We start from the raw sequence: 20,591 nt of genomic DNA, 5'->3' as shown, positions 1-20,591 counted from the left end.
GGATATTAAGTTGTAGAAGGAATTTTTAACCCTTCTATGTTTAAAAATGCAATTTTTTTTTTTAATGGCTGAGGGCTGATACATTCCCTAAAATCAACTTAGAAAAAAAGTTTTGAGACGAAGTCAACTCCCTTTCACATCTAGTAGCTTTATATAATATGTGCAGCATGCCCTGTAATGCAAATATAGACAAAGCTGGCTATAAAGTATGCTAGGTGATATTTCATAGCACAGATGCTCTTGTTTACACCTGAAGAAAAATATAACATGTTTACAAAAAAATAATTTTACAGTCCCAAGTAATTTCTTGGAATTTGTGAAAATTCAGTTCTGCATTTAGATGATTAAAAGCAACCAGTTCACAATAAACACCTAACAGGAACGGAGAGAAAGACAAATTGGAAACTTTCCTATCCTGTCATTTTTTTCTTAATTAAATTCAGTTTTATTGAGATATATTCACATACCATACAATCATCCATGGTGGGCAATCAACTGTTCATGGTACCATCATATAGAGGTGCATTTATCACCCCAATCTATTTTTTTTATTAAATTCAGTTTTATTGAAATACATTCACACACCATACAATCATCCATGGTGTACAATCCACTGTCCACAGTATGATCACATAGTTATGCATTCATCACCGCAATCTATCTCTGAACATTTTCCTTACATCAGAAAGAACCAGAACAAGAATAAAAAATAAAAGTGAAAAAAGAACACCCAAATCATCCCCCCATCCCACCCCATTTGTCCTTTAGTTTTTATCCCTATTTTTCTACTCGTCCATACACTAGATAAAGGGGGTGTGATCCACAAGGTCTTCACAATCACACTGTCACCCCTTGTAATCTACATTATTATATAATTGTCTTCAGGAGTCCAGACTGCTGGGTTGGAGTTTGGTAGTTTCAGGTATTTACTTCTAGCTATTCCAATACATTAAAGCCTAAGAGGTGTTATCTATATAGTGCATAAGAATGTCCACCACAGTGACCTCTCGACTCCATCTGAAATCTCTCAGCCACTGAAACTATTTCCTTTCATTTTGCATCCCCCTTTTGGTCAAGAAGATACTCTCAGTCCCACGATGCCGGGTCCACATTCATCCCTGGGAGTCATATTCTGCATTGCCAAGGAGATTTACAACCCTGGGAGTCGGGTCCCACGTAGTGGGGGAGGGCAGCGAGTTCACTTGTCGAGGTGGCTCAGTTAGAGAGAGAGAGAGGGCCACATCTGAGCAACAAAGAGGTACTCATATCCTGTCATTCTGATCCCTTTTAAAAAAAAAAACAAAACATCCTGACAGCAATGAGGAAATATCAGCTTGGAATTCTTGCCTATTTCATTTGGCAAATCTAAATATTCTGAGGATCCAGGAAATAAAAATGTGGGGCAGGAACTAAAATGCACCTTAGATGTTGAATCTGATTAACTCCCCTCATTGTGCAGATGAGGAAACTGAGACTTGGGGATGTCTAATGACCTGCAAGGGTCAAAGGATCAGGTGAGAGTGGGGCTGATGGGTCAAAATAAATGCCCTGGCTTCTCTCATCAATCCCCTCTCCTGCTGGTCAAATCCATCTGAAAGCCAGAGGGCAGGAGTTCCTGTCTGAGGCCCAGAGTAGAGCAAATACAAGCAAAGAATGGATGTGGAAAGACAAACAGAGGCAAACCCGCAACATTGATTCCATCCATAATGAAAAGATCGCTTATGAATTCAGTACATTCAGTAAACATCAGAATCTTATTAATCACAGCAGCATCCGCCTCCATTTGAAATAGTGCTTATATACATGTGAGACACTCATTATTTACATGGTCTATTGACCACACCTGGTGCAGTTTGTGGATTTAAGCTCCCCTTACAGTAATCCCACAACCTTCCTGGGATCCGCCATCTTCCATGTGGGAGATTTCTGCATAAGGAAGGAAAGAAAAAGCTTTCTGTGGACTAATTCCCAGTGTTAGAGGTCTCTATTAATGCTGCTTTTTTGAAAATAGAAATAGAATCAGTTCTATCTTTTAGGGAAATAGCTAAATATTGCCAGAAATTTGAATTACCTTTTTAATTATGATCTAGACACTGTTATGTGCTGCCTCAGGTCCTCTTGGCTATGCCTAACTGCAGGATCTTGACCATTCACTTTGGCCCAGAGCTGCCACAGCTGTCTTCCTGTGGATACAACCCAGCAGTTCCTAGCTTCTCATCTGTCACCTGGAGCTTCCCTTTTGACTTTGAGGAGTGGGAGTCCTAGGACCCCATAAGCACTCGTGCATGTGCAACCTGGGAGTACGGGGAGGTAGCATTCTCTACTAATTGGAAATGGGAATTGGTGGATAGTTTCTTTTTCCTTCCTTGTCCCTGGACAGACTATCCTCAGGCACAGCTGTGCATTCTGCCTCCAGGAATACGGTGCCAGATGATCCCAGGGTTAGTTGAGCTGGACGCCAAGCAGTGGTCAGCCTGGGAACACATTGCCTGTTTTCTCTCTTTCCCTAACTCCCCATTTATGTTCCTCCCAGATAATGGAGTAGCTCTGCTGCACGAATCCCAGCTAAGCTAGATATCAAGACCATGCCTTTGTGGGTTCTCTTTTGAGACAAACTAGGCAACTGTTATGTAAATATGGAGTACATAAGTGGGCCAGTCATTAGGCTAATTAGTATGAGTACCTGGTTACTTATTTGAATCAGAACACAGATAAACAATGATCTGTTTTGAGAACATAGAATCACAGAGTATAGAGTTATAAACTGCCTTCCTGTCCTTACCAGAGACCTTCTCCCCACCTTGTTTTGGGCTCATTTCTTTCAATCACAGAAGATGTCTTTCGCTTCCTCCTGGCAAGGGAGGAGTGACTGGGATTCACTTTCCTCTTTTTCCAGGTGGCTGATCCCTCCCTGCCCAGTGTCCCCGAATGAGTTGATGGCACCAGTGAGCAGAGCAATGGGGGAGTTGCCCTACTTGAGCTGAATACCTCCTTACCCTCCTTTCCCCGAAGCACATACACCTTGAACCCCAAAGAATGTTTAGCAGTTCTATGTTTTCAGTGCTAAATGGAAAAAGGACAAGGGTATTGGAAGCTCTGGCTCTGGGTCAGGCTGGTCCAGCCTCCAAGTCCTGATGGTAGCCGCGAGGGTGCTAGCTGTGGGTGGTGAGCCTGGGTCTGTCGAGTTATGGCGTGTGTGGGGCAGGTGCTGGTGCAGCATGTCCTCTGTTCCTGGCTAAATTGCTTCCATGCTGGCTCTTCTGGAGATTCTCTGGGTTGCCTAATGTACCTTAAACATCTTTTCTGTATAAACCAACTAGGGTGGATTCTGTTTGCAGCTAGGAACACACTGATACAGCAATAGAACACTTTTAAACTCCTTGAATGGTGCTACTGTTGGAAATTTTGTTCTAAGTCCCAAGCTTTCATTTGTATGTCATTTATATTTATATAGCTAGGAAGACATAGATATAGCCATCTCTCTTATCTTTTAGATAGATAGATAGATAGATAGATAGATAGATAGATAGATAGATACATAGATATAGATATAGATTTTCATTTGCCCTGTTAGTGTTTCTTTGAGATCACTACAACTATCAACTTGTTTGGATTGCTTTTAAATATGTCCTTGTTTACAGTGACATTCAACACTTGCTAAGTTTTTTGCTGCCAAGAGGAAGTTGAGTGCATGGTAATTAGATTGATTTCAAGTTTTGATTACTGAGAAGAACAAAGATACATTATTTACAAGTGCTTCATTTAAAAAAAATACTTGGATTATGTAAGTATCTATTTTGGTTGTAACATAAATTGGTTAGTTTTGTATTTTGCTTATGACTCTTAAAACACTTGACTGTATATAAAAGGCTGCTGGTTACAAATAAGTACCCTTGTCACTCCATGCTAAAGGTATTAAGTAGGTTTGTCTTTACTGTCAACTCTAATCAATTTATTTTTAACATGTATAAAATACCCTAATTGATCTGTCTTGCAAATCTAGTTACTTTCTTTTTACTTCTTTAAATTAACTTTTACTTATGAACACATGCATATAATTTAAAAATCAAATAGTCCTAAAAGGCTTAGAATGAAAAACAGTAATCCTGCAACCCTGTCCCACTCCCCAGAGGCAACGACCTTTAACTTCTTGGGCTGTTTCTTCTGTTGTTTACCTCATATTTCTAGACAGTGTGATATATCCACTTCCTAATCCCCCCCATGTGGTTATAACAGAACTTTTTTTATCATCATTGTTTACATTATTATAGCTCTGAAAATCCTGTTCACTACAGTTTTTTCATATTATCACATTTCTTTCTAAATAATTCAGTATATCTCTCTGACATCTGTGACATTTGTCAATTTTTCCAAGTGCTCAAACACATAAAATAACTTACCATTTACATTTTGCTCTATCTTGGAGACCTTCCACTCTCAGTCCTCAACTCTTCTGCTCCTGTCTGAACTGCTTGTGTTCTCGGTTGGGGGCATAGCGAGCATGCTCTACTGTAATGGCTCTTGTATCCCAGATCCTATATATTCTCTTTCTTAGTTTATTTTCTTTCTTGGCTGACATGCATCCTTCAGTAGCTTCCTAAGAAAGGATACAAGGGAAATATTTTATTTTTATTTTCTTGCAAATCAAAAAAAAAAGTATTCTACCCCTCACACTTGGTTTGTAATTAAGCTAGTTTGAGAAATCAGTGTTGGCAGTCCTTTGTCTCTCAGAATTTTGAGGGTATTTTACCACTGTCTTCCACCATTCTGCTTATGAGAATACCAATGCCATTCTGATTCTCCTTGCTTTGTGTTTGACCTGCATTTTGCCTCTGGAAACCTTTATGGTCTTCATCCCCGGTGTTCCTGTACTTCGCAGCGAGGTGCTTTGGGGAGGGACTTTGTGCATCTGTTGTGTCCATCTTACCATGGACCCTTTCATGCTAGAGCACGTGCTTTGAATAGTTTCACATTTCTTTGAAAAGTTCCTTCTTTCCATTTCTCTGTTCTTTATTTATGGAACTCCTCTTAACTGGACAGTCACTAATTTTCTTATCTTTTCTCTATTTTCCATCTCTTTTGACTTTTAGTTCTAGTTTCTGGGGAATTTGATTGACTATCTTCTAGATTCTCCATTGAACATTAAAATTTTTATGATTATATAATTTCCAAGAACCCTTTTTAATTTTATGATTCTTTTGTTAACATAACTTCCTGTTCTTGTTTCATGGATTCAATATCTTATTTGAATTCTAAGAATATAGTAGATTTTTAAAATTTCCTTTTATTTTCCATGCATCCCCATACCTCATTCCCCAAAAGTTATTTTTCTGTTTGTTTTGACTCTGCCTTTCAGTCAGAGGCTTTCCTCTAACATCCACTGCCCTTTAGTAAGTATTTCTATTTGAGAGTAAGGCACTGAACATCAGATTGAAAGTTCTACGAGCATGGATAATTGATTGGTGGGCTTTCCTCAGGGATAAACAGGTTTTGAGCTGGACTTTTTATTGGAACTCCACCCATAGACGTCAGTATGTGGCCGTCTTTCCTCTGAGGTTGTCCAAGTTCTCCAGAGAAGAATCCTTTAACCTGCTGCCTGGGGAAGTGGACACGTACTGGGAGGCCCTCATCATCCCTCACCTCTGCTCTCCTCTGTACCTGATGTCCTCCTCAGTTTCCCCAGAGAGCAAACCTCTGGCCTGCTTGGAGAGAGCGGGGATGCATTGTCCTGGAGCTGCATGAAGTAGGGAAGGAGACTTGAGAATGTTCTGGCATTTGTCTCACCGCCATCTTTCGTGGTACCTGGGTCTCCAAGGACTGAGTTGCTAGGGGCTTCTCTCAGGCCAGTTGGCTTTGTTCTCAGTAGTATCCTCCACGGTAGATCCTAAATTTGTAACTTATAATCTATTTCAGCTCTTTCATCCACTTTCCCTCTTCTCCAAGTTTGTTGAAATCTTTTGTTTGCTGGTGTCTCTTTTCTTTGGCTTTGTAGGTTAATGTGTTTTTAGATTCTTTTACTGATGTTTTATTAGGGTTTCAGGAGGAAGAGGAGATAAAGGTAGGAAGTTACACCTTCATGTTCAACTGGAAGTGAAAATCTAGCTTCTTCAGGCCGGGAGGTGCACGTGGAACACAGTTGCGCTGATCCGCCGCCTGGGGGCAGTGTGGGGATTGTGAGGCCCTGGAACCCGGGGGAGGGGCAGGTGTGGACACGTGCTCTGTGCCATGCCTGTGCCAGACGTTTGTTCTCCTGCCCTTCACTTTTCTTTAGGTTTCCTGCTTTAATCTTTTTTCACTTTTAGCCCTTCTGTTCTCATTTATCCAATGCTGCTGCTTAAAATTACATTTTCAGTAAGCGCGTCCCCCGCAGGATGGCGGCGGCCGGAGCGGGCGTGTCAGGCGGGCTGCGTGGGCCTGGCTGTTGCGGAGCCCGCGCCTGCCCGCCCGGGAAGGACTCTGTCACAAGAAGGTTGTCGATCACTATGAAAATCCTAGGACTGTGGGGTCCCTTGACAAGACATCTAAAAATGTTGGGACTGGATTAGTGGGGGCTCCAGCTTGTGGTGATGTAATGAATTTACAGATTCAAGTGGATGAAAAGGGGAAGATTGTGGATGCCAGGTTTATAACATTTGGCTGTGGTTCTGCGATTGCCTCCAGCTCCTTAGCCACTGAATGGGTGAAAGGGAAAACGGTTGAAGAAGCCTTGACCATCAAAAACACAGAGATCGCCAAGGAGCTCTGCCTTCCTCCTGTGAAACTCACTGCTTTATGCTGGCTGAAGATGTGATCAGGGCTGCGCTGGCTGATTACAAACTGAAACAAGAACCCAAGAAAGGAGAGACAGAAAAGCAATGAGCCCTGGAAAAGCCTCCACCAGGTCACATCAGCTGTTTTCTCACCTGCTATGCAGTCACCTTAGATGTCCAGACACACCTGGCACCATAATAAAAGAGCTGTGAGATAACGCACAGTATTTCCTATTGACGTTATGGCTGTAGTGCAAGTGAATACACAATTTAATTGTTCTGAATCCTGTGGTATCTTTCAGTCCACTTTTATTGTCAACACAGATAATGTGTATTTTGAATTGTGTGTATGGCCTCAAAACTGAAATCAGTAACAAAGTCTCAAGTGCTTGATAGCCTTTGATGTGAAGTGCACAGATAACTAATTTTACCTAAATCTGTTAGGGGGAGTATACCAATAGAATGCCTTGGTATGATAGAACCTAATTATTGTACATAAAATGGTTCTGCATATATATACCTTAATGAATAAAAGAATGTAAGACAAAAAAAATTACATTTTCAACAAGTCTGTAACACCTCTCTGACCTAAATGCTCTCAAGTTATGCTTTCTTTCTCCCAGTGTCAGCTTGCTCTGCTGTCTTGAGTGGCAGGCTTCTGTTTCTTTTGTCTTTTTGTCTATCCCATGTGACCTTTAAAAAATACTGCTCTTAGTCCCTGTCTAGTTCAGTTACCAGGAGCTAACTTGTAGGTGAATGACACAAAGAGGTTCCTCAAAGAAGTCAAATTTCCCTTGGATCTAACAACATAAGCAAAACGTGGCCCAAACTGACAGTTAGAATCCTTTACACCTTCTCCTTCTGCTGCATTGATACTCTTTTCTGATTGCACAAGCTGAGAGATCAGGATCTCCTTAGATTAGTTGAGTTCAGGAGATACTATTATATCCATTTTTCCTCCTAAGAAAGAGCCTTGGCCTAAATGTTCCCCTATCCTGCTACAGCCTGCATGACTCTCTGTAAGTGTTGGAGCTGCCGTGACCATCTCTGTAACTCACTATTCTTGCTTCACAATGTCTGCATTCACATCAGGGCTCTATGATTAGTCCTTAATGTAAACCCCTGGCCCAAAACTTACAGCCTGAGTTTATCCAAGACCCAAACAATTACCAAACATTCCTCTTAGATAGAAGACAGATTTCTTTCCCTTGGCAAAGATTTTCTGCTGAGATATATTACAGGATGTTTTACATTCTCTTGGTCTTGTAATAACACCACACCCGATCCAGTGTTTGATGCATCACTGGCCACTATGAAGGTTGCTATTTTTTGAATATACATGGTTTTCAGTCTGGGGCTCTCAGATCTTTAAAGAAATACAATCCTGTCTCCACCTTTCCAAAGTTTTATGATACCTGGGAACTTGAATTGAGCTGGGCTGGGACCATGATTGGGGTGGGTTAGATCTGCCTGTGTCAGAGACTACTGAAAGGACATGTGAGCATGTTCTAAAGGCTGGAAGGGGTGCTCAGGCTGCAGCATTTAGATAAGCAGATTGAGCTGGACATCTGTGGTTTCAGATTAGGCAGGAAGGAAATCATCTGGAATTGTCTCTTGCCTGGATTATTCATTGTCTCCCTTTCTGGTGTCAGAGTGGTCCTGGGGAGGGTGTCGTTATCAGTTCCATTTGCAGATGAACAAATGAGACCCGCGGAAGTGAAACGACTTGCCCAGGGTCACCACTAGGTCTCAGGGCCAGGATTTGAACTCAGGCCTCCTGACTCCAAGTCTGTGTGTGGTCCTCCCACTGCCCTACAGCTGTTTCCTTCGCTGGATGGTCCAAGCAAAACAAGCCAGTTTCCTGCTATTTAAGGGGAAGGAAGATTTAGTGGGGACTGACTCATTGAGCTGGGCTGTCCTAACTGGTTACTTTCACTCCCCTGTTTCCTTTTGTGTAAGACACATCAGAGGCCTTCTGGCTCTGTATAAACTCACTTTGTGACCCTGGGTGAGTCATTTCCCTCTCTGGGCTTTAATTTCCTCATTATAAGATAAGTATATTGGAATTCATTGGTTCCCAAATTTACTGCTACAACAAAATCACCTGGGGAGCTTTCTAAGAAATAATTGAGACATATTTTTCATATCATACAATTTATCCATTTCAAATGTACAATAAGTTATTTTTAGTAAGCTTACCAAATTATTCAACTGTCAGTTTTAGAACATTTTCATCACCCCAAAATTATACCTCATGCCCATTCACTGTTAATCCGCATTCCCTCCCCTGCCCCCAGGCAATCAGTAAACTATCTGCTTTCTGTCTCTATAGACTTGCCTTTTCTGGGCATTGGATATAAATAGAATCATACAATATCTGGTCTCTTCTTTCTGGCTTCTTTCACCTAATATAATGTTTTTCAGGTTCATTCATGTTGTAGCACGTTCGTCAGTTTGTTCCCATTTACTGCTGAATAGTATTCCATTATATGTGTATACCACATTTTGTCTTTCCATTCATCAGTTGATGGACATTTGGATTGTTTCTAGTTTGGGGCCATTATGAATAATGCTGCTAAGAACATTTGTGTGCAAGTCATTGCATGTATGTATACCTTCATTTCTCTTGGGTAGATTTCCTAGTATAGTGGAATTACTGAGTCCTGGTAAATTTATGTTTTAATGTTTTAAGAAACTGCCAAACTGTTTCTGAAGTGTCCACACCATTTTACATCTTCACCTGCAATGTGTAAGGGTTCCCTTGGGGAGCTTTAAACGTGGGGCCCAGGAATCTGCATTTCACAAGCTCCACAGGTGATTCGGCTGCCCCTGAGGCCAGTGGTCTCTATTATTTTGCGGCTCTGGGGCAAGACACACGCTCCCATCAAATCTCTCTTGGTCTTAGTCTTTGCTTCAGAGAAGGATTCAGAGCAGAACTGAGGGAATTGGCCAAGGAACATGCAGAAATCTGTGCAACACCTGTCCTGCATTATCCTTGGCTCAGGCCAAGGCTTTGGGTCCCTGGCTTCATAGACATAAAATTTTATCACAGGTTTTTATGTGTTATCATGCTGTAAAAGTGCCATAAAACCAAGGGTCCAGCTCTCAGTGCCTCTGAAAATGCCCTGTTCCTTGGAGTCATAATCTTGATTGCTATTGTTTTGGTAACTTGTTGAGGGGGCTCCTCCATCCCTGCCATTTATTTGTTGTGACTAGTTTCTTAATGGCTCTAAGCCTCAGTTTCCTAATTTGCGAAGTGAGATCAATAATAGAGATATCATGGATTTTCTCATGAGGGTTAAATGTGATAGTATATGCAGTGTGCCTAGAATGGGACCAAATGCCCTTTTTCCCTCTTTGCTTCCCCTCCCCCTGTGCATTCTTCCATGAATAAATGACCAGCCCCGCTCCCCTCCTTCTACAGTGTCCACTTAAAAGCACATCAATTATTTGGAACCAAGCCTGGGTATCAGCTACGTATACTCTAAAATAAGCTACACATGTCTGGCCACACCGTTTTTTGTTTTTTTTTTTTCTTTGCCCTAATGAGGCTACATGTTGTCTCTTTTAGGTCCCCTTAGATGTTTCCTCCTTTAAGATGACTGATTCAGCCTTGTCCCCAACCTGGAAGGGTTTTATGGCTAATTTTTCTTTAAGCCCCAGGTCCAGTGCTTTCAATCCCCTTATGGCTGGGGAAGTGGAACTTTGTTGTTGGGTGCCCGGAACTCCCTTGGCTTCAGGCCTCAGCTCTCGCCTTGCGGCCATCCAGCCCCTGTCAGGGGCCCTCTTGGGGCACCTGGCTCTGCAGCTTCCGCCTGCCCCACCTGCCCTGGTATTGGTGCTCTTCCCGCACGCCGGGCACCTCCCACTCTGATCTCAGTGAGCCCCTCGGGTTTTATTTTATTCAGAATTTTCATTTGGACTCTCATTGCCCTTGCATTCCCCTCTTTCATCAACACGTACCCCATCTCATCCTTTCTCTCCCCATCTTGGGCTGGTGATAGCATTGCTGTGTCAGGCAGAGGAGATGCAGAGAGAGTAGGTGATCCAGTTAAGAAGAGTCAAACCTGAAGTAGAGCCCTTGTCTTCTGAGGTCAAGTTCAGTGTTACTTCCATGGCTCTGCCTTCCTCCTAGATTGCTGTGGTTTTCTGTTCTGTTTCTTAGGAAGAGCATGGATATTGCATTCAGACAAATGTGGGTTTGATTCCCAGCTTTGGCCCTTGCTTATTTGACCTTGGACAAATTTTTTTATACTCTGTGAGCTTCTGGTTCTTCATCTGTGAAGTGGGGAGAGAAGTGCTTACTTGGAGGATTAATACTCAGGTCAGATGAAGTAAGCTATGAAAACCACCTCACACAGGTGCTAGATAGCTTTAAAAGCCTCCAAACTCTTTTACAGTGCTGCCTCACATTGCGTGAGAATTCCCAGATTCTCAGTGAGGATTATTGAATTCCTTCTTAGATGTTCTAGCCCTCACCCTGGGCCTTCGTCTCTCAGATATACTGAGACTGGATAGAATAGCTACAATTCAGTTATGCTTTTATGGTGGGGCATCAGAAGGCCTAGGCTTGTTTCCTAGCTGTGTGACCTCAAGCTTTCTAGGTCCTCGGTTTTTTCGTAAGCAAAGTGGAGATAAGACCTTTCCAACAAGCTTGCAGAAGGATCTCCTCATCAGGCCTCCTCCCCCAGTATCAGTGGGTGGTCCAGAGCATGCCCCCGTGGCCCCTGTACTGCTTTCCCAGCTCCTGCTCCCCGGCCCCCTTTTGGTGTTCAACACGGGGACCGCCCAGCTTGGTGCTAGAAGCCCCCACATCATCCCCTCCTTCTGCCATTCCTCAGAGCTGGACGCTGCACCAGCCGGATTCCGGTCCTGACCTCATGTGAGTCTCCTGCGTGTGTCCCATCTAGCCAGACTGTAGGCTTGAGAAACACAGAGGAGGATGAGAATTAGACAAGGGCAAAAAGCAAATAATAGGGGGAAAAGGAGTATGAGATGTTTTGGGTATTCTTTTTAACTTTTATTTTTATTTTTATTCTTATTCTTATTTTTGGGGGTCTTATTTTTTGGGGTAATGAAAATTAAAAAAAAATAGATTGTGTTGATGAATGCACAATCTATTTTGTTGTGCATTAACAAAAAATAGATTGTTGATGAATGCACAGTCTATCTATGTTGATGATGCGGTGAACAATTGATTTTACACTTTGGATGATTGTATGGTATGTGAATATATCTCAATAAAATTGCATTTGAAAAAAACAGATGAGGGGCTGGGCAGGGTCATTATTTATGCAACAGTTTTATGCAACGTATCTTGAAGATTTAAAAACTCAGGTCATTTTATAGGTTTATAGGTTTTACCATTTTGTAGGTTGTATTATTTTATTGATTGGGCCAACCGGAGGACTGTGCATGCTTTGATACCCTTCAGGTATTTGTCCTGCACTGTTTGGAGGAGGAGCTGTGCAGTGAGGGAGAACCCCTGGGCGCAGCTCCTACATCGTTCTGGGCATTTCACCTCTGACTCGAAGCTTGGAGGCTGCACTGAGCAAAACCATAATGATGCGCCCACCCTGGAGAGCATTTTGGTGGCCCTCTTATGTCACTCGGGTATTACCCCTCATGGGTATTGTGTCCCCCACAAACTCCGTCAGCCATTCATAGAGCTCTCTTGGAGAGGAGTTCTGGCAAATCCTCTTTTCTCTGCCTAGTGAGGCTTTTTTTACATTTTACATCTGGGCGGCTTCCTGGCTGGCGGCCCACCCCTTCATCTGGCTCTTGGCTTAGAAAGCAAGTCATGAGGAGCGTTTGGAGGTGGGGGTGGGGGGGTGGGGCTGGGGGGTGGAGGAGTGGATTCTGTAGGGGAGAATTGATGAGTAATTCAAGCTTAGTTTCTCTCTGGACCCCGAAAGCCCTAAACTAGTGGGCATTAACTCTCATACCACAGGGGACCAGGAATGGGGTTTTCATATATGTACCTTTTGTAGTTAAAAAAAAAAAAGCCCTTCGGAAAATGTTCTTAACGTTGGATCAGTCTGGAGCATACGGATAAAATATTACTGATGTATAATGAGGGCCAAATTGTGTGAGGAGGGCCAAGCCTTCATATATTAAAAAAAGGTTCTTACCTTTAGATGTGTTCCCTCCAAATAGCCAGCAACACTGAGTTTTTTTCTTCAGTATTATTGTTATCTGCTCTCTCCTTGAGAACTTCTATGTTTTATGCTCCCATCCCCCAACAAAGACCTGGGTTAACTGAAGAACATAACTAGCCTCTTTATTGGGAATCAGAGAGGTATCTTCTCCAGGACAAGGATGGTTCACCTGAGCGGCCCAGGGACAGCTGGGCCCTGGGGATGTTTGATTAATACTGCTTATTAGGGACTGACTTGGTGGATAGTTCTGGATCATATTCTGTATATATAGAAGTTCCTTGTCACTTTTCCCACAGAATCCTCCAGCAGATATTCTTGGTAGAGTTCAGCTTTTTAAACCCCCAGCAGCTATAAATCCGAAAAAAATTGCCTGTAGAAATAGTAGTATAAGAATAAAAACTACCAATAAAAATCTTGAGAGTATAGAGTGTTCTTTTTGATTTCTGTGTCTGGTTTAAGTTGTTCATGGACTGTCTGGCAGAAGAAGAGAATACAAGAACTTGTTTAAGTTCCAAATTAAATAATTACAAGCAAGATAATAAAATAAATGGATTGAGCTGGTAAGTTCTAAGAGATCATCAAAGTGCCCTTGAAAGACAACTTTTTCCAAGTGAACTGACTTCTGGCTTCTGAAATCACATCCAGAAGAATCTTTTTACTCTGAAGTGTTTACCAGTGTGCAAAACAGTATTCATTTAATTGGATAAATCTCTTTTAGTATATAAGAATTCACTCAAGGAGAAGCTAAGATCTGGATATAGCTTGTTTTATTTGAAATCATCTGTGCCTTTGATGCAGGACAAGGAAAAGTTCTCTGCCATAAGGTCACTTTCCCTAATTACCTAAAACTTTTCTTTTATAAAGATTTGTTATTTGTTTATTTTTAAACAAAAGTAGGGACTAAAAGCAAGGGAGGAAAAAAGTCAGCTGCAATTCCATCACTCAGAAATAACTGCCATTAACATTTGGTTCTATACATTATTTAATTTTTAACAAAAAGGGAAAGAATATTACCTATAATGTTGCTTAACCTGTCTTTCTGCATTTACTAAAATCTAAACGGATTTTAGGTCAACTAGTAGAGACCTAGATCATAATTTTTAATAGCTACAAATATCCCTTTTAATGTCTGGATCATAATTTATTTTACTAACCCCTACTGATGGATATCTGTGTTGTTTCAAAGATATAATTATTAAAAACAATGCTTCAGTAAGCACTTTTGAGCATATACTTTTGCAAATTGGGGATAACCATTCTTTTCCGGCTTTGCCATTATAAATCTCTTAATTTTCTTCTTTTTGAGCATCTTTCCTTGTGTTCTGGTCATTTATGTTTCTCCTTTTAAGAATGGCTTGTTAATGTTTTTTTTCCAACAACCACATCTCTTTAGATGTCTATAAAGCTTTTATTTACCCTTATTTATTGGAGGGAGAAAGTCTGCTTTTCTTCTAGACTCCTTTTACCTGGCTCTGAACTCTAGACCAGAGTTTCCCAAACTTGCCTGCACATTGGAATCAGTTTCCTGGGGATCTTTAACAACTACTGTTGCCTGGCTCCCTACCCCAGACATGGATTTAATTGGTTTGTGGTGGAACAAATGTTCTAGTCTAGACCAATCACCAGGAATGCTTCCATAGATATGTATTTCCCTCCAGTGTGTCCCATCAGTATTTTTTCCATGATATTACTGAGTGTCTACGCATCTTTTGTTCTTCCTTTTTTCATTCCTTATTACATTGTGAGCAATTTTCCAAATTGCAAAAAAAAAATCTTTGATAACCATATTTTAGACTACATAGCACCCTTTTGAATGAGTTGACATTAACATTTAAAATGTATCCTATTGATTTCAGCTGATTTTGCGAGGAAGGCAGCTGAGTGTAGTGGATGTGAGCATGGAATCTGGTTTCAGACTACCTGCATTTGATTTACGCTAACTATATGACTATCACCTTGAGCAAGTTGTTTGACTCCTCTGGACTTCGGTTTCCTCATCTGAAAAATGGGAATGATAAAATAGTACTAACCTCATAGGGTTATTGTGCTGGTTAAATGAGTTGATATATATGAATTGTTTAGAACAGTGCATGTCAGTATGAGCTCAATAAGCATCCATCATAAAACATCTCTGAGAACAGCTTTTACAGCAAACTTTATTATTATAAGATTATATTTTTAAACTGTCTATTGTTTAACTGATATTATTCCATTATAACTCCTTTGCAATATGTGTTCATATCTGGAAGGCATCATTTTCCTTTACTACTTTGCTTTGTGTCAAAATTCGCCGTGCTACCTGGGCTGATCTTTCTTCTGGTGCACATTAAAGTGATTCATATGCTTTCTTTTAAGAATTAATTTAATATCTCTTTTGTAAAGATTTTCTCTGGGCTCCTGATGGCCTCCTCTAGTAATTTGAGATTCAAGTTACAACTCAGACTTTCTAATTTGAATGTGTGCTTCAACTTAGTTGAACTTTAATTCTGCCTGGATACCTGCAAGGTGAATATTCTCTCTTCTAGTCAGCTGAACTTGTACGGAGGGGGGTAAGATCACCCGGTCTTTGCAGTACATGGAATTAGAAACATGGGGTGCCTGTTTGGGGAGGTTGTTGGAGTTCAGACCTCTGCTGCCTAATGTTCATACTAGTTCACCACAGGTGCTAAAGGACCCTCTGATTTCAGGGTCAAACAAGGACTTGGGAGTTTGTCTGTTGGAGCAAGGTTATGGTAGGTTTATATTGGGACATATTCCCAGAGACTGAGGCTTAAAATAGTGGGTTCAAATCCAGAGAATCTGTCCTCAAATAGGTGAGCTGCCAAGCCTCACTGTCCACATCTCCTTTCCCTGGCAGACCTTTTTTTTTAGTCTTATTTTTTTATTGTAGAATATAACATATATACATAAAAGTGATAAAATTCCAAGTGCAATTTAACAAGTAGAAAGCAAATTTCAAAGAATGCTATGGGTTACAGTTCACAGTCCCAGTTATTTCCTTGTTGTGAAGTATAACAGATAAGCAAAAAGGTAATATCTTTCAAAGTATGATTTAAGATTTAGTTATATAGGAAATTTCCAAAAATGTTATGAGTTACAGTACCATTGTTTCAGTTATTTCCTTATTGTGAAATATATATATATACTAAAAGGTCATGACTTTCAAATTACAATTTGACAAGTAGCTATAGAACAAATTTCAAAAGATGCTATCGGTTACAGTTCCACCATTTCAGTTCTCTCCATCTAGCTGTTCTAATACACTAGCAACTAAGAAGAAGAAAATTATATAGAGATTCAGTATTCATAATCCTTTGTTAAATTCCGTTTTGTCTGTTACTACCCCTTCCCTGTAGTTTAATCACTTTCCCGATCTTCAGGGATGTCTAGGCAGTGACCATCCTAACTTGTTCATGTTGAAAAGGGGTGTCGACATTATGGGAAAAGGGGACACATCCGGTTGATGTTCTTGAAGAGGCTGTTGCCTCTGGGTTTTGGGACTTAGCTGGCACAGGAGATCTCTGGAGGATTTAAATTTCTGGAAAATAAATTTAGTGAATGAAACCTTTATAGAGTCTCAGATAGGGATCCGGGTATTCTCTAGGGTTTTCGGGACTACTGTTGACTTGGGCTTATCATACTGTGGTCATTCGGCATATCCAGATGAAGCTTGCATAGGAGTAACCTCCAGGACAGCCTCTTGACTCTATTTGAATACTCAGCCACTGAACCTTAACTTGTTGCCTTTTCCCCCACTTTTAGTCAAAAAGGCATTCTCAACCCCTCAATACCAGAGTCAGGCTCATTCCCAGAATCCATGTCCCATGTCTCCAGGGGGATTCATTTATCTGGGGGTCCTATTCCACACCGGGGGGAGGGTGATGAATTTATTTGCCAGAGTTGGGCTTAGAGAGAGGAAGTCCACATTTGAACAACAAAAGGGGTTCTCTGGAGGTGACTCCTAGGCATAATTACGGTGGGCTCAGCCTCCCCTTTACAACCATAAATTTCACCAGAACAAGCCTCAAGATCAAGGGCTTGACTTATAAAGTAGGGAACTTCTAAGTCCACATAGCATATATTATGTCCAAAATCATCCATCCTTATCTCACATTATCATCACTTAGTTGTGCAATCCTTATCGCTCTCCATTTTAAATAATTCTCATGACCCAACACACCTCGTAGCTCTTTTCAGCCCTTAATTATTTGTCCCTAGTATTTTTGTGGTACTAGTAAGGTGTTCCTATTAATTATAGTCCCTAATATGCAATAGGTAGATTTTTCCCATATACTGTTCTGTTGTCAACTCTCTGTACTAGTGTCATACCTTAGAAGTGTATCATGCAAGCACCTATTTGTATTTGTAGGGCTGATCTGTGTGATACATTTTTTTTCAACAAGACCTAATCAATATTTATAGAACATTCTACCCACCAACAGCAGAAGTTACATTCTTTCTAATTGTTCATGGAACAGTCACCAAGATAGACCATATCCTGAGCCGTAAAACAAACCTTTTTTTTCTTAAGTTACAAACTCAATTTCTTTAATAGTTTCAGGGCTATTCAAATTATCTATCATATTTTGAGTGAAATGTGGTAGTGTGTGCTTTTCAAGGAACTGGTGCATTTCATCTAAGTTGTCAAATTTCTAGTGTTGAGTCGTTCATAGTATTCCCTTACTATCCTTTTTAAAAAACTTTTTAAATTCAATTTTATTGCAATATATTCACATACACACAGTCATCCAAAGTGTACAATCAGTTGTTCACAATACCATCATATAGTTGTGCATTCATCACCCCAATCTATTTTTTGAACATTTTCCTTGTACCAGAAAAAGTAAAAATAAGAATAAAAAACTTAAAGTAAAAAAGATCACCCAAATCATCCCCCCTTCCCACCCTATTTTTCCTTTAGTTTTTTTTTGTCCCCATTTTTGTACTCATCCATCCATACACTGGATAAAGGGAGTGTGATCTACAAGGCTTTCACAATCACACTGTCACCTCTTGAAGCTAGATTGCTATACAATTGTCTTCAAGAGTGAAGGCTACTGGGTTGCACATTGATAGTTTCAGGTATTTACTTCTAGCTATTCCAATGCATTAAAACCTAAAAAGGGTTATCTGTATAGTGCGTAAGAATGCCCACCAGAGTGACCTCTCAACCCCATTTGGAATCTCTTGGCCACTGAAACTTTATTTCGTTTCATTTAGCATCCCCCTTTTGGTCATGAAGATGTTCTCAATCCCACGATGCTGGGTCCAGATTCATCCCTGGGAGTCATATCCTGCGTTGCCAGGGAGATTTACACCCCTGGGAGTTGGGTCCCATGTAGGGGGGAGGGCAGTGAGATCACCTGCTGAGGTGGCTTAGCTAGAGAGAGAGGGCCACATCTGAGCAACAAAAAGGTACTCAGGGGGAGACTCTTAGGCACAATTATAAGCATGTTTAGCCTCTCCTTTGCCGTAAAATACATGTTTTTAAATAACCTCTTTCAATCGTATTTGCCTTCAATACAGCTCTGATATTTTTAATCCCATTGACAATCACCTCTATCCATTCCCATACCTTTGAATTCACCATCATTAATATATATGAACATATTAGATTATCATTCTCCCTCACTTGCTTTTGTCTATCACTGGGTCCCCAATATTCTACATTATAAGACATTGATTTTACATTGTTAAGGGAATTCATAGAAGTAGTAACATACAACATCTCTCCTTTTGGGTCTGACTTATTTCACTCAGCATTATATCTTCAAGGCTCATCCATGTTGCCCTATGTTTCAAGACCTTGTTCCTTCTTACTGCTGCATAGTATTCCACTGTATGTATATACCACAATTTGTTTATCCACTCATCTGTTGAAGGACTCTTGGATTGTTTCCATTCTTGGAAATTGTGAACAGTGATGCTATGAACATCAGTGTACAAATGTCTGTTCATGTCACTGCTTTCAAATCTTTTGGGTATATACTGAGAAGTGGAATTGCCATATTGTAGGGTAATTCAATATCTAGTTTTCTGAGAAACCTCCAAACTGTCTTCCACAGTGGCTGTAACAGTATACATTCCCATCAGCAATGACTAAGAGTTCCAATTTATCCACATCCTCTACAGCAATTATTGTTTCCTATTTGTTTAATGGCAGCCATTCTTAACTGATGTGAGATGGTATCTCATTGTGGTTTTGATTTGCATTTCCCTAAGAGTTAGTGAAGATGAACATTTTTTCATGTGATTTTTAGCTATCTGTATTTCCTCTTTGGAAAAATACCTTTTCATGTTTTTAGCCCATTTTATAATTGGGCTGTTTGTACTGTTGTTGAGTTGTAAGATGTCTTTATATATGAAGGATATCAGTCTCTTATCAGGTATATGGTTTCCAAATATTTTCTCCCATTGAATTGACTGCCTCTTCACCTTTTTGACAAAGTTTTTTGAGCACAGAAGATTTTGATTTTGAGGAGTTCCCATTTATCTTTTTTTTTTTTTTTTTTTTTTGGTTGCTTGTGTTTTGGGTGTAAGGTCTAAGAAGCTTCCTCCTATTACTAGGTCCTGAAGATGTTTCCCTATATTACCTTCTGAGAGTTTTATTGTGCTGTCTCTTATATTGAGGTCTTTGATCCACTATGAGTTAAACTTTGTATAGGGTGTGAGGTAGGGGTCCTCCTTCATTCTTTTGGTTATGGATATCCAGTTCTCTCAGCCCCATTTTTTGAAGAGACTATTCTGTCCCAGTTCCGTGGATTTGGGGACCTTATAAAAAAATTAGTCGACCATAAATCTGGGGGTCTATTTCTGAACTCTCAATTCAATTCTGTTGATCTATCTTTGTGCCAATACCATGCTGTTTTGACCACTGTGGCTTTATAGTAGGCTTCCTGGCAGAGTTTTTTTGTTTGTTTGTTCTGTTTTGTTTTTATGTTTTATCTTTCAATTTTTATTCTAGTAACATACATATGACCTAAAATTTCCCCTGATTGACATTCACATATATAATTCATTGTTATTAATTACACTTGTAATGTTATGCCACCGTCACCACCACCATTCTTCCTAAACTTTACAACTAACCCAAATACATAATTCATTGTTGTTAATTACACTCGTAATGTTATCCTGGCAGACTTTTTAATCCTTATTTTGTGGGATTCCATAGATCTGTGGCTGGAACAGAGATTTTGTCACCGAAGGTTTGAGAGGACACCAGAATTGGTGGAGTATGGGGGTGGGCAGAGCAAAACTGAGACCCAAATAGAGAAGCCAAAGTCTCATGAGCATCAAAGGGAAGGACAGTGGGTCACCAGAACCAAAGGGGCCAGAGCAGGCACTGGAGCCAGAACATGCAGCTGTAAATGCCCGAGTCAGGGGAGATGAGAGCAGGCAACAGATCCTATCCAGCAGAGAGGCTCTGGGCTGCTGCTCAGAGCAGGTGTCATTTCTGGCCTGATCCAGCCACGGCATGGTGCATGAGATGGGCCCATACCACCTGCATGAGGACGTACTCATAACCAAGAGCCAAGGGGGATGGTTGGGGGTGGACAAGGAGAGTGAGCTGGGGCCGCAGGCATCGTGGATCTGGGGCTGCTGTCTCCAAACACACTCCTCCCACCCTGAGCCCAGTAGCTGCGTCCGTACTCTGAGCCTGTGGGAAGTCTGCCTAGCTGGT

At 40.8% G+C, this 20,591-nt stretch overlaps 1 protein-coding gene and 1 pseudogene across 1 annotated transcript in view; both read left to right on the top strand.

Annotated features, from left to right (window-relative positions):
* Positions 1-20,591, top strand: part of THSD4 (thrombospondin type 1 domain containing 4) — a 685,670-nt gene that overhangs the window by 182,472 nt on the left and 482,607 nt on the right. The gene's annotated exons all lie outside the window — the stretch shown is intronic.
* On the top strand, positions 6,372-7,210 carry LOC119531819 (annotated as a pseudogene).

The sequence above is a fragment of the Choloepus didactylus genome, chromosome 4 (genome assembly GCF_015220235.1).
Source record: "Choloepus didactylus isolate mChoDid1 chromosome 4, mChoDid1.pri, whole genome shotgun sequence".
Taxonomy (NCBI): Eukaryota; Metazoa; Chordata; class Mammalia; order Pilosa; family Megalonychidae; genus Choloepus; species Choloepus didactylus.
Note: the sequence above shows the minus strand (reverse complement) of the source record. Positions and strands in the feature narration are given on the sequence as shown.